At 36.8% G+C, this 14928-nt stretch overlaps 3 pseudogenes across 2 annotated transcripts; all 3 read right to left on the bottom strand.

Moving 5' to 3' along the window:
- Positions 1–2466: 2466 nt before the first annotated feature.
- Positions 2467–5394, bottom strand: LOC114184299 (soyasapogenol B glucuronide galactosyltransferase pseudogene; annotated as a pseudogene). Of its 2 annotated transcripts, none has more exons than XR_014995207.1 (2): positions 4351–5394; positions 2467–4162 (listed from the first exon to the last, which is right to left on the bottom strand). The product of XR_014995207.1 is annotated as a soyasapogenol B glucuronide galactosyltransferase pseudogene, transcript variant X2 (transcript). The 2 variants fall into 2 exon arrangements; XR_014995206.1 differs by having other exon boundaries at positions 2467–4229.
- Positions 5395–5603: 209 nt separating this feature from the next.
- On the bottom strand, positions 5604–7358 carry LOC114183879 (soyasapogenol B glucuronide galactosyltransferase pseudogene; annotated as a pseudogene).
- Positions 7359–13044: 5686 nt separating this feature from the next.
- On the bottom strand, positions 13045–14904 carry LOC114183944 (soyasapogenol B glucuronide galactosyltransferase pseudogene; annotated as a pseudogene).
- Between the last annotated feature and the right edge of the window lie 24 nt (positions 14905–14928).

The following is a 14928-nucleotide window of genomic DNA, read 5'->3' on the forward strand; positions in this document are numbered from 1 at the left end:
GTTGAAAGTGTCAAACTTAAAAGTATGCTAATGTCTGTTTCTATGTACTGACGGCCATAAACTTTGTTAAAATGATCATCAAACTGCATAATCAGGTTAAAAAATAGGTGGATTAATCTGGCTTAGAACTTGTTAATGTCATCTATTTTGTTCCCTAACAAGTAAAAAACACTTGTTGTAGTTGAAAAATATGAACCACTAGAAGAACAACACATGGAAACTTGGTATTGTTGCAAAAGAAACTGAGTTATCATCGACAGAGCACAGGACCAAAATGTGAATATTCCATCAACCTACCTTTTGCCCCCTTATTATACCATAGGCCGGTGGTTTTGTCATTATATATATATATATATATATATATATATATATATATATATATATATATATATATATATAAATTGTAATTTATATTATAAAAGTAAGTATAATTAATAAATGAATATTTAATAATAAAGCTTGACTGGCTCCATAATCAAGGTAAAGCTGATATATTTCTTATTTTCGCAAATTGAGTGGCATCAAACAATGGTGTGTAATCATTTAGAAACAAAATTTGTCCTCATAAAATATAGGCTTACCTTGTGTTTGGATAGAGCATTTCAACAATGCTTAGAAATTGAAATGCTTTGTATTTGAATTGCTTGTAATTAAATTCAATTCATTTTTTAAATAACTTGTTTGGATAAGGAAATTAAAATACCTTACATTTCAATTTCTTGTTTGAAAAAAAAATTGAATTTATTGTGAGATAAAATTTAATTTTAACAATATTTATTTTACGCTTAATTATGTTTTGAGTTCATGATAAAATTGGAAACATGCTCGACAACCCAGATGGGTCGGGCAGACCCAACTACACAACCGAATTGGTTAGACCCGACGACCCACCCGAGCTAGATCGACTGGGAAGCCTAGACAGGCTTGGTGGCCTGATGATCTAGAGGCCTGACGACCCATATTGCACGATTGTGCCGTCAAGTTCGTCAATATGGCCCGGTCAAACCCGTCTAGGTCATTGGCCCAATGCTCTAGACGGATCCGACGACCTGAACGGGCACGACGACCTGGACGGGCCCGACGACTTGGACGGGCCCGACGAGTTGAACGAGCCTGACAATCCGGACGGGGCCGAATACCTGGATGAGGCCAAATACCCAGACGAGTCCGAATACTCGGATGGGTCCGAATACCCGGACGGGTTCGACGACCCGGACGTGCTCGTACACCCAGAAGAGCCCAAAGACCCGGACGGGTCCGACGACTAAGTTGGGCTCGAGGACCCGGATGGGCCCGACGACTTGGACACGTCCGACAACCCAGAGAGACCTGACGACCTAGACGGGCCCGAGACTCGAACGGGTCTGACAACTCGTATGGGCCCTTTCAAACCGTCGGGTCTGTCTGGATAGTGTGGCTCGTATGAGTCATCGGGCCCATCTGGATCGTCAGACCTGTCCGGGTCTTCGGGGCCATATGGGTGTACGGGTCCAATGATTTGGAAGGGCTCGTCCGGGTCGTCGGGCTCGTCTGGGTTGTTTGGCCCGTCTAGGTCGTTGGGCCCGTTCGGATCATCGGGCTGGTCTGGATCGTCGGGCACGTTTGGGTCATCAGACCTGTTTGGGTCATCGGGCCCGTTTGGGTCGTCGGGCCCGTCCGGGTCATCGGGAACGTCCCGGTCGTCGGGCCCGTCTAGGTCGTCGGGCCCGTCTGGGTTGTCGGACACGTTCAGGTCGTCGGGTCTGTCCGGGTCGTCGGGCACGTTCGGGTCGTCGTGTCCGTCCGGATCGTCTAGAATGTGAGGTTGAGTGAGAAGAATTTTGAAATTCCACCTATTTTGAGGGTATTTGAATTTCTACTAATTTAGCTAATTGAAATCCTTCGAAAAAATGCTTGCATTTGAAATGCTTTTTAATTTCTCTATCCAAAAAAAGCATTTCACTACAAAGAAATCTAAATTCTTCAAAAAAATGAATTACTTCATTAAAATAATCTATCCAAACACACTCTTAGGTAATGATGTGTATTGAAACACCTGTTTTCATAATAATTTGAATTCAATTACGAATAGGCTCTTTATCTTTCTCCAAACTCTGTTCTAGTAAAAGAAAAAACTCAAGATCAGAACTCTTGTAATTTTGCTAAGAAATTTAGAGCAAGTTAGAAGAATTATGTAATGACACTAAATTAGTTGTCGCAAAGCTTACAAACCATGTGATTGAAGCATAATAAGTCATGTTAGAAAAGTAAACTGGAACTGTTATTTACATTCCACTTATGTCAATCCCTCCACTTCGATACGTAGAAACTTGCAAATAGTTGGTATATTAGTCCTCACAAAAATATTTCCTCCCTTTTTTTTCCTGCGGGGAAATTTACCAATCTCTTAGTTAAGTTGTAAGTCATTGTTCTCTTGTTTTTCGTTTCATTTTTCCATATCCAAAATGTTCAAACAAGCAAATGACATGACATAGGAAAAACTAAAATATTATACTGAAACGGTGACACAAGTAGCAAGCTATATCCATGTAAAACAGTTTCAGAAGTACATGAAGTTGTTCATCTTGTTATAATAGCAAAAGGCATTATAAAATCACCTCCTAGAAGCACTACATTAATGCTCCATTTCAATTATCTACCGTGCTTCTGCAAGTTTTAGATATCTTCAATGATTTAAGCTCATCTATCAACTGAGTCAAGTTGTTGTAATAGTGTCCACCCTCCTCTATAGTCCTCTTAGCAGCATCACTAAGTTTTCTTGCTCTCTTCCTCATTTCTTTGCTCACTTGGCTACTTCCCATCAAAAGCACCACAACCTTCACTATATCTTCCCTTCTCACCATTGCCTCATCACCCAAGTTCATCCAAAACGTGCTTTCGTTCACTCCCACTGGGAGTCCAATCTTCAAGATATCAACTACCAACTTCTCATTGTAGGATTGCTCAGCAAAGATTGGCCAGGTGATCATTGGCAATCCAGCACTCACACTTTCAAGAATGGAATTCCAACCACAGTGAGTCACCATTCCTCCTATGGCAGGGTGGTCTAATATCAGCAGCTGTGGTGTCCAGTTCCATATGATAAAACCTTTCTTGTTTTCTTTCATCTTCTTCTCAAACTCTTGTAGGAAACTGTCTTCATTCTCATTTCCATCCTTTTTCCTGATGACCCAAATGAAACTATGACCAGAATGCTCAAGCGCATGAGCCAGTTCAACAAGTTGAGCATGAGGGAGCCAGACGAGGCTTCCAAAACATACATAAAGTACAGACTCGTTTTGCTTAGAGTTAAGCCAATTTAGCCATTGTGGCTCTTCTTCAAGGTCCTCCTTGTGTCCTCTATTAGCCTTTTGTTCATCATCTTTGTTAACCCACGAAGAAACTGGTCCAATTGTCCAAGATTTGATCCCCAGTGCACTCTGATGAAGTTGCTCATAAACGCTTTCAAGTTCATGAAAACTATTATACAGTGCTCCATAGCTTTTAGCCTCTGATTCAAACATAGCATCAAAATAGCCTGTGGTTTCGTTCTTAGTTCTTTCCCATTCCGCTACCTGCGATGGCGTCATCTCTATTCTTTGAGGTAAACCAGGAACTGTAAACTTGTGGGCATCAGAGACTAAGTTTTCATGAGGTCTATGTTTCCTGATAGAATGGCTAACACAGTTGGAGAAGTAGCTTGAACTGTAAAAGAAAAGCCTTGGAATGCCTAGTTTTGTAGCAGACTCCACTGTCCAAGGATAGCAAATATCAGTTACAATACAATCTGGTTGCAGGTCTTGAAACAGAAGCTCAATTTGGTCTTTAAGCATTGATATTCCATGACTGATTTGACCCAATGTTTCTGGGGTAGTGCTATCTCTAATGTTTTCAACCCCATCAGGGAGACCAACATGGTCCGCAGGGAATGGAATCACTTGAGTTCTGATGTCGTATCCACAACTGAAGTCACCTTCAATGGCCTTTTGGAATGTTAAAGCATTGCTTTGGGTAGCGATAATGGTAACGCTAGCACCATGCTTAGAAAATAGTCTGGCTGTGTCTACCATTGGGATCATATGGCCAGGTGTTGGATATGGGAGAAAAAGGACATTGAGTTTGTCTTGCCATTGAGCTTTCATGCTTTTGCAATTTATGAGGTTCTACTCCTAAGGGGTAGATGCTGCATTAAAAACATAAAGCTTGAAGAGAAGCTTCTGTAATATAGAGAAAGAATTTCAAGCTTGTATCTGAAAAATAAATCAGAACCGTATCAAAAGTTAAAGACCAGGGAACCCTTCCATTTTTGTAATCATATATAGGCCTAATTAAATAAAAGAAATTGCCAAGAGGAGAAAGATAGAAGCATACCTGTTCCAGAAAACTCCGTGGAAATTCTCTATCTTTTATCAGAGAGGTGGTTGGCGTGTGTTGTTTATCCCTCAGTGAAGACTTAAACAAAGCCAACACATCTCTTTCAAATTTCCTCAAACCTCTTCGTAGTAAGTGCTGTTCGTTTACCATTTTATATGTTTGTCTTTTCCGTTGTTTGTTTGATTATTTTGCCTGCTCCTTCTTTCTCCCTTGTTCTTGACTTATGCATACTATAGTTTCTGCTTGTTCGGCTTTTTGGGATCAGTTATGTTTTACTGTGGTTCGGTTCTTGTCTCTTCACAACTTAAGGAAGCAGAACATATAAAGTGTAGAAAGGTCGCTGTGTACTTGTTTTTTATGGCACTTTAGCATGTTTCAAATTGCAAACTTCGCATGGAATAGAAAGTTTTCTAAAAACGGGTTTGGCTACTTTTCATAGAGTTTTTTGGCTATGAATACAAGTGGTAAAATGATTTTGATTACAAGGACTTTACAAGGGTCAAGGTGGCAATTGAAGGGTAAAACCGAGATGTGAACATAAGTTAAGTATATTCGATAAGCTTTTGTTCTTATTAGGACTATGACAATGTTACAAATCCAAGAAATGGAATTATTTATACGTATTATTGCTTATATCTTTTCCTTTAGAATAACATTGTGTTTGAAGAAATATTTTACCAATTTCAAAAAATTGAAATATATAGTATTTGAATTACATACAATTGAATTTTTTTATTTTTTAAATAATTTGTTTGGATGAAGTAATTAAAATATTTTAGATTTCAATTTTCTTGTTTGGATAAAATAATTTCATTTCTATTTTAAGGCAAACTCAACATTGTCCTTGACCCTAGGTTGAGTTAGCTCAACCTTATATATGGGACAATTTATCTTTCGGTCTAGATCAATTCAAGAAGATTCAACTTGGACCAACTAGGCCTAACCTTTAGGCTCAGTTGACTCGTTTCGACCTTCAACTAGGGTCGATCGATTTCAACCTTCAGTCTAGGTGCCTTGGCTTGACCTTTACCCAGAACCAACTTAGTTCGACCTTTGGCTTGGGTTGACTCAACTTGACATTAGACTCGGGCCGACACGGCTCGACCTTCAGCATGGTCCGACCTGACTCGATCTTTGGCCTTGGGCGACTGGGCTTTTCAGCCCATATTTCTTTGCGTCACAATGTTTACATTATCCTTAACTAAAATTATTAATGGAAAGAAACAACACTTATTTGCGGCACAACGAAACACGACAAGAAACCTAGCGGAATTCATGTTCATCTAGTATAATAAGTTTCAAAAAGCCTTGTAAGTGGTTCGTTCATCTTGTTAAAAAGGCTTCAGAAAATCACCAGATACACACCTCCTTGAGCCACTACATTGCTGCTCCATTTTAATTATCTAACTTGCTTCTGTAACTGCTTTAGATATCTTCAATGATTTGATCTCATCTATCAACTGAATCAAGTTGTTGTAAGAGTGTCCACCCTTCTCTGTAGTCTTCTTGGAAGCATCACTGAGTTTTCTTGCTCTCTTTCTCATTTCTCTGCCCTCTTCTTTCTCCATCAACTCTACCACAGCCTTGGTAATCTCCTCCCTTCCCACCACCTTATCCTCGCCACCGAATGCCCAAAACTTGTTTTCTTTAGCTCCCACTGGAACTCCGATCTTCAACACATCAACTACCAACCTCTCATTGTAAAATTGCTCTGCAAACATAGGCCATGTGATGACAGGCAATCCAGCACTCAAGCTTTCAAGAAGGGAGTTCCAACCACAGTGAGACACAATGCCTCCTATGGCAGGGTGATTCAATATCAGCAGCTGTGGTGCCCAGTTCCATATGATAAAACCCTTATTGCTTTCTTTCATCTTATCCTCAAACTCTTGCAGAAAACTGTTATCATTCTCATTTCCATCCTTTTTCCTGATGACCCAGATGAAACTATGACCACAATTTTCAAGCCCATGAGCCAGTTCTACAAGTTGAGCATGATGGAGCCTAGTCAGGCTTCCAAAATTCACATAAATTACAGAGTCATTCTGCTCAGTGTTAAGCCAAGTTAGCCACTCTGGCTCTTCTGGAAGCTCCTCCTTGTGTTCCCTGTTGATCTTTTGTCCATCGTCCTTGTTAACCCAGGGTGAAACTGGTCCAATACTCCAAGATTTGATCCCCACAATACTCTTATGAAGTTGCTCATACTCACTTTCAAGTTCATGAAAACTATTATAGAGTGCTCCATAGCTTCTTCTCTCTGATTCAAAAATTCTCTCAAAATTGTCCGAGACTTCTTTACGAACCCTTTCCCAGTTTGATAGCTGTAGGCGGGTCATCTCTATTCTATGAGGAAAACCAGGAATTGTAAACTTGTCGGTATCAGACACTAACCTCTCATGAGGCCTGTGCCTCCGGATAGAATGAATTCCACAGTCGGATAGGTAGCTTGAGCTGTAAAAGAAGATTCTTGGAATACCCAGTTCTGCTGCGGATTCCACAGTCCAAGGATAAGACATATCACTCACTATGCAATCTGGATGAAGATCTTGAAACAGAAGCTCAATATGACCTTTGAGCATTGATATTCCACGACTGATTTGACCCAACAGTTCTAGGGAAGTGCCATCTTTGATGTTTTCAACCCCTTCAGGAAGACCCACTTGGGCTGCAGGGAATGGAAGCAGTTGGGTTCTGATATGGTAGCCATGGGTGAAGTCAGTGTCTATGGCGTTTTGGAAAGTTAAAGCATTTGCAGGGGTTGCTATAATGGTGACATTAACACCATGCCTGGCAAATAACCTTGCTGCGTCTATCATGGGGTTCATGTGGCCAGGAGTTGGGTATGGAAGAAAAGTGACATTCAATTGCTGTTGGGCTTCACAATCCATAGCTTTCGCCATCTATGAGCTTCTACTTTGCTTTGAGAGAACTTTCTGTGATACACTGAGAATGCTTATAGACTTATACAGGCTTAAAAATTGTTAACAAGAAAAAGATTACAGAAGCATTCGTGGTCCAGATAGATAAGTCCTTATAAATTCTCTTTCTTTAGTCACCTAAAAATAATATTATTAAAATCTTCCTGTGAAAGGGTGTTTTTATATTATGAATTGTCAAAATATTAACGTTAAAATAAACATCTATTTGACAATTTATTCTAATATTTAATAATATATGATAGAATTCAATTTAAAAAATATAATGAAGATATTAATATAATTATTTTTTATAAACAGTTGTGAAAGTATAATGTTGTTTCTCAAAATAAAATAAATTTAATTTCAAAAAATTCTATAAATTCAATTTATAAGAAAAAAATATATAAAATGGTACAAGATTCAACAAATTCGATTAAAGTAAACTCTAAACGACTTTAATATCTCTTTTAAGAAAGTAAAATTTATCCCTTATTCTAAAAATGTAAAATTGATTTAGAAGTTAAGGTTTCTCCTAACTTATATTTCTAGTTTATATAAGATATTTAACACATTTTTTCACCTTGAGGACACTATACGTAAAAGTAGAGAAAAACTTAAGTGATATAATAGGTCTAATTAATTTCAAGCAGGATAAACCCTTATATCCAAATCAACCTCGCAAACCATCAAATGTAGAAATAAATGACAATCTGATAATGGATAATTAAACTAAACTTTTAATCATCTTAATAAATAAATTTTTGATTAATTCAACATAAAAAGACTAACTTAATAAATTACATTTACTTTTATATATATCATGTGTGGATTTTATAAAATGCAGACTAGTAATCATGTTGCGCATTCGATTCATTTTTATTTAATAAATGTTTCCAATTAATCATGTGTGCCGAACACTATGTCTTTTAATTGTGTGTTTTTATTTTATTTGCACTAATTTATTCTTATAGGTTTAACATTATATGCTATTAAATTTATATATTTTTAACTGCTAGATAACAATGATAAAGAAAAGTACAGTTAAAATATAAATAATAAGAATTTAATTAAAAAATAAAAATAAGAGCTTGCAATTTGATTAATTTTGTAATTTATCTATACTTTGGGTTTTCAATATAAAACTATTCATTTACTTAATTAAAAAAGTTAACAAAGAACCATTTGTAAAGAAAGAAATAATGTAACCGGATTCAAATTAGCGATTTAAAAATAACTAATTTTGTTTATATTTGTAGTTTTTGTTTATTATGTTTTAATTATTCTTTTTTTTTTTTACTTTGATCAATTTGCATTTAAACACCCTAAACACCCTAGGTTGAATCTATTTTAATTTTAATATCATATTAATGAATCCGATGCAGCTCTAATACATGTTTATATTAATAAAATATATTATTTGGGACATGTATTATGTGGTTGAGACACTTACTTTAAAAAATATCAATTTTTCAATAATTAAAACTAATACTTTTTTAAAGACAAAAAAACAGATATGGCTGAGTTAAAATTTTGGACACTAGTTAAAAAATAAATAAATAATGAAAAAACAAATTAAAAGTATAAAAAATGTATTCGTGGAAATGCATGGTTATTTATAAAAAAACATTATCGAGAAAACTAATTTGTTTCATCTTTAATAATAATTATTGCCTGATTGCATAATAAATTAATAAATATATGTTATTTGTTATCAAATTAATCAAACTTGAAATTTAACTGGTAAGTGGTATTGCTATAAAATTTACTGTCACAATTTTAACCTGTTGCTTTATGCTTTGAATAACATTCTTATTTAGTATGGTTCATCTTTTTACAATACAAACATTGTTTACTATGGTTTTTTCCTCTTCTCTTCCATACCTCTTTCATTGTGTGGTATTTCCACTTTTGTAACTTTTATGATTTTGACTGGTGTTGTTCACCATCACTTTCTCTGCACCATTACTATCATTCAGTTGTCTTTCTTCTTGGAGAACCAATGAAAAAACAAACTTGTTACTTGGTAATGGCTCCATAAGAAAGATTTGAGTTTTAACTGTGTTGTATACATTATGCGCTCAGAATCTCTGTAGTTTGCAATAATCTTGATGATGTTGCAACTACGTCTCACGTCATAAAGACAAGCTGGAATGAGACGTGGAAATCCATCTCTACCCATAAAATCTTGGAGTTTGTGTAGTATTTTGTGGCTATTCTTTCTCCCTGTTTTATCGAATTAATTTCTTGGAGGAGATTTGAGACTGGAAAAGGATTGCCCTTTGAAAATATTTCTCGCAATTCTTCTCATAGTTCCCTTGCGTTGTCAATGTAAACAGTGCTTTGAGCAGTTTGGCTTGTAAGGATGCGTGTGTTTTGATCTTTTAGTAAGCGTACCAATAGTCAATTATAGTATAATGAATTTTTTTAGTAAGAGTGTCGATCCCACAAGGAACGATTTGATTAAAATAGAGAGTTTATCTCAATCAATGTATATATAAAGATTTTCATTTGATTCATCATTGATTTTTATAAATTATACTAAGTTTGCATGAAAGTAATACAGTGATAACAGAAAGGCTAAAGAAAGTTCAATAAGAGAAGTTGGGATTGAATTTTTATTTATCTTACTCGTTTGTAATCTGGATGAATATAAACATACAACTTCTGAAAATACCAATATTGATGCAACACATAATAATAATTTATACTGATTCCTCACGTATAAAATTCATATGATTAGTCTCCTCAGTATCGATTCCTCACATATTCAACATACTATCTAACTTTATGTTTAAGTGTTATAAGGAATTGATATACTAAAATCTATTCCTAGAATCACAATACATCAAGTATTTTTATTCATATCAGATTTTCAAAAATGCTTACCAGTCACGTTTAAAATCACATTCAAGAATCTATTGATCAGATAGAATCAATCATTAAGAACAGAACAAAAATACCAATATTGAATAGAAACATAAAAGCTATATATAAATATCACCAGATTACATCCACATTTGAATCAATTATATTCAATCCCAAGAGAAAAGATGAGCCGCTCGTTGTAGCCACTAAAATCCCAAGAGCTGAAGAAGAAACTTTCAAGAGAGTATGTTTCTTCTACCTTTTTGTTGTTTTCCTAGCCTCTTTGAAACGAGAAAGTGATGCCCTATTTTTTTCACCTTTTATCTCATGGTATATAAATACTGCACGAGTTCTTGCCTAAGCTAGTTGATTTTCGCCTAAGGAAGAAGGTACTTCATGATGAAGAAATGTCTTCTTGCTTGAGCTAAATTATTCTTGCTTTAGCAAGAATGATGCCCAAACTATATAGCGCAAGAATTGGGCTTCCTCAAAGCTGCTCTAGCTTAGGCGAGACTATTCTAGCTTAGACAAATAGTGGTAGAATTTCTTCTCATTTTCCTCTATTTCTTGACTTTTTCTTACTCTTTTAAGTTCTTTCCTCCTCCTACCTTAATTTACATGAAGAATACGAAAAATAAGGATAAAATGATTTCCTTTCGGTAAAAACTCGAAAATATATGATTGAATTTCATATTTCTTAGATTAGGAAAAATCAATAACAGATAAAATACAAGTTAAAACAGAAGTGTCAAAATTCCATATGAAATTTTACTAACTTTTGGCCGTTATTAGTGTTGGGAATAGTCTAAGTGTGAGTCAAAGTCTCACATTGGATAGAAAAGACAAAGTTAAACATTATATAAGAATAAAGACTCATAACTACATTGCCTTAAGGTTTTGAGATAAAACTGGTGTCAAATACCTTATAAGTGTAAGACTAATGTCATATAACCATATAGAACCACAATCTCTCGATAACCATATATGAGAAAATATATAACCCAACAATTAGTGTGATACAAGATACCACCATAATGTTGAAGCGTTCCCAATTTTCATGTAAATCATCACCATGCGTTGGTTCTTGAATACCTCCATTCACGAACTTGTACTTATTCTTGGACATTAAGGTGTGCTTCATCGATTGTGGTTTAACAAAAACTGCTCCTAGTTTTTCGCCTGGATGCAGATAGAAAGCGTTGGAGGGGTTTTGTGATGCGTCCATGAAGGAGGAAGAACAAAGAAAGAAAATAAGGAAAGCTAAGGAGAGAAGGTCGAGGGCAATGGAGCATGGCGGGTTGAACCAACTTTGATACCATATCGAGGTTATCGCTTTCTAACTTACTAAAGAAGAAAGAGAGAAATTATAGAGCCAAAAACAAAATTGATAAAGCAAAAAAATATTATTATTTCACTACACTTTTATGTATGCAAGGGTAAGTATATATCCAGAGGAGATAAAACTGAAAAACTGAAAAAGTGTTATAACTTAATACAACTCAAGGAAGCAAAACATACAAGTTGTTGTTCGCTTGTTTTTTATGGCACTTTGGCCTGTTTCAAATTGCAAACTTTCCATGGAATTTAAAGTTACAAAAAGAAAAAAAGTTTGGCTACTTTTCATAGAGTTTTGGTTGTGAATGCAAGTAGTTAAATGATTTTGATTCCTAGGACTTTACAAGGGTCAAGGTGGCAATTGAAAGGTAAAATATATCTGATAAACTTTTGTTCTTATTAGGTTTATGACAATGTTACAAATCCAAGAAAATGAATTATTTATAGCTATTATTGCTTATATCTTTTCCTTTAGAATAACATTGTGTTTGAATTAGGGATATCAACAACTTCAAAAAACATAAATACATAGTATTTGAATTCCATATAGATTATCTTTTTTTTTCTTAAATAGTTTGTTTGATGAAGTAACTGAAACATCTTAGATTTCAATTTTAATGTTTGGATAAAGTAAATTAATTTCTATTTTAAGGCAAACTCAACATTATACTTGACCCGTGTTGAGTTAGCTCAATCTTCAATCTGGGACGACTCTTCTTGACTTTTGGTACAGGTCGACTCTAGCATATTCGACCTAGGTCAACTAGGCCCGACTTTTAGGCTTGGGTGACTCGTCTGACCTTTAACTCAGGTCGATTGATTTCAACCTTTAGTCCAGGACAACTCGGCTTGACCTTCAGCCAGAACCAACTTGGCTCGACCTTCGTCCAACTCAACCTTCGACCTGAATTGACTTGGCTCGAGCCGACGTGACTTGACCTTCAACTCGAACTGATCCGCTCAACCTTCGACACAAACTGACCCTGGTCGACCTTCGACGCAACCTTCGACACGGGCCGACCGACTCGATATTTGGCTTGGCCAACCTTGCTTGATTTTCAGCCTTGGGCGATTCAACTCGACCTTCAACCTAGGCTTTTCGGCTCGACCTTCGGTCAGGCCAACTCAAGTAGACCTTCGACATTGGACGACTCAGCTTGACCTTTAGCCAAGACTTCTTTGTTAAACCTTCGGTCTGGGTTAACTTGACTCGACCATCAGTCCAAGCTTACTTGGTTTGACCATCAATCCTGACCAACTTGGCTCGACCTTTGACCTAGACCGACTCAAGTTGATCCTCGACTCAAGTCGAAACAATTTAACTTTCGACTCGAGCTAACTCGGCTCGACCTTTGACCCGGGTCGACTCGAATTTCAATTCGGGTCGACCTCCGATTCAGACCGACTCGATCTGACCTTGTGTTTCAATTAACTAAACTCGACCTTTAATCCGGATAGACTCGACTCAACTTTCAATCCAACCCAACTCGACTTCATCTTCTATCAGAAAGACAATAGTGATTTTTTCCTTACTTATCACTACATCACAATGTTTACGTTTTCCTTAGCTAAAATCATTAAAATATGCGAATGGCAATTAATGGAAAAAAAAAAAAAAAAGCACTTGCGGCACAACAAAACACGACAACAAACCTAACCGAATCCAAGTTTATCTAATATACTAAGTTTCACAAAGCCTAGTAAGTGGTTTATTCATCTTATTAAAAGGCTTGAGAAAATCACCAGATACACCTAGAGCCACTACATTGCTGCTCCATTTTAACTATCTAACTTGCTTCTATAACTGCTTTAGATATTTTCAACGATTTGAGTTCATGTATCAACTGAATCAAGTTGTTGTAAGAGTGCCCACCCTTCTCTATAGTCTTCTTGGAAGCATCACTGAGTTTTCTTGCTCTCTCTCTCATTTCTCTGCCCTCTTCTTTCTCCATCAACTCTACCACAGCGTTCGCAATCTCTTCCCTTCCCACCACATTATCCTCGTCACTGAATGCCCAAAACTTGTTTTCTTTAGCTCCCACTGGAACTCCAACCTTCAGCACATCAACTACCAACCTCTATTGTAAAATTGTTCTGCAAACATAGGCCATGTGATGACTGGCAACCCAGCATTCAAGCTTTCAAGAAGGGAGTTCCAACCACAGTGAGACACAATGCCTCCTATGGCAGGGTGATTCAATATCAGTTGCTGTGGTGCCCAGTTCCATATGATAAAACCCTTCTTGCTTTCTTTCATCCTATCCTCAAACTCTTGCAGGAAACTGTTATCTTTCTCGTTTCCATCTTTTTTCCTGATGACCCAGATGAAACTATGACCACAATTTTCAAGCCCATGAGCCAGTTCTACAAGTTGAGCATGATGGAGCCTAGTCAGGCTTCCAAAATTCACATAAATTACAGAGTCATTCTGCTCAGTGTTAAGCCAAGTTAGCCACTCTGGCTCTTCAGGAAGCTCCTCCTTGTGTTCCCTGTTGATCTTTTGTCCATCATCCTTGTTAACCCAGGCTGAAACTGGTCCAATACTCCAAGATTTGATCCCCACTACACTCTTATGAAGTTGCTCATACTCACTTTCAAGTTCATGAAAACTATTATAGAGTGCTCCATAGCTTCTTCTCTCTGATTCAAACATTCTCCCAAAATTGTCTGTGACTTTATCACTAACCCTTTCCCAGTTTGCTAGCTGTAGAGGGGTCATCTCTATTCTATGAGGAAAACCAGGAATTGTAAACTTGTCGGTATCAGACACTAACCTCTCATGAGGCCTGTGCCTCTGGATAGAATGAATTCCACAGTCGGAAAAGTAGCTTGAGCTGTAAAAGAAGATTCTTGGAATACCCAGTTCTGCTGCGGATTCCACTGTCCAAGGATAAAACATATCACTCACTATGCAATCTGGACGAAGATCTTGAAACAGAAGCTCAATGTGACCTTTGAGCATTGATATTCCACGACCAATTCCACTCAACAGTTGTAGGGAAGCACCATCTTTGATGTTTTCAAGCCCTTCAGGGAGACCCACCTGGGCTGCAGGGAACGGAAGCAGTTGGGTTCTGATATGGTAGCCATGGGTGAAGTCAGTGTCTATGGCGTTTTTGAAAGTTAAAGCATTTGCAGGGGTTGCTATAATGGTGACATTAACACCATGCCTGGCAAATAACCTTGCTGTGTCTATCATGGGATTCATATGGCCAGGAGTTGGATATGGAAGAAAAGTAACATTCAATTGGTGTTGGGTTTCACAATCCATAGCTTTAGCTATGTATGAGCTTCTATGTCTTTGGAGAGGTGCTTTGACAGAACTTTTTGTGATAAACAGAGGATGGTTTTCAAAACTCTTCCCGAATAAAAGAAGGAAGAGCTACACCAAAGGCAAAACACAGAGAACCCTACCCTTTATTATATGCAATTATAACTTTAGACTTATATAATCTTA

The sequence above is a fragment of the Vigna unguiculata genome, chromosome 5 (genome assembly GCF_037176805.1).
Source record: "Vigna unguiculata cultivar grain cowpea cultivar isolate G323 ecotype 2 chromosome 5, ASM3717680v1, whole genome shotgun sequence".
NCBI classification, from domain to species: domain Eukaryota; kingdom Viridiplantae; phylum Streptophyta; class Magnoliopsida; order Fabales; family Fabaceae; genus Vigna; species Vigna unguiculata.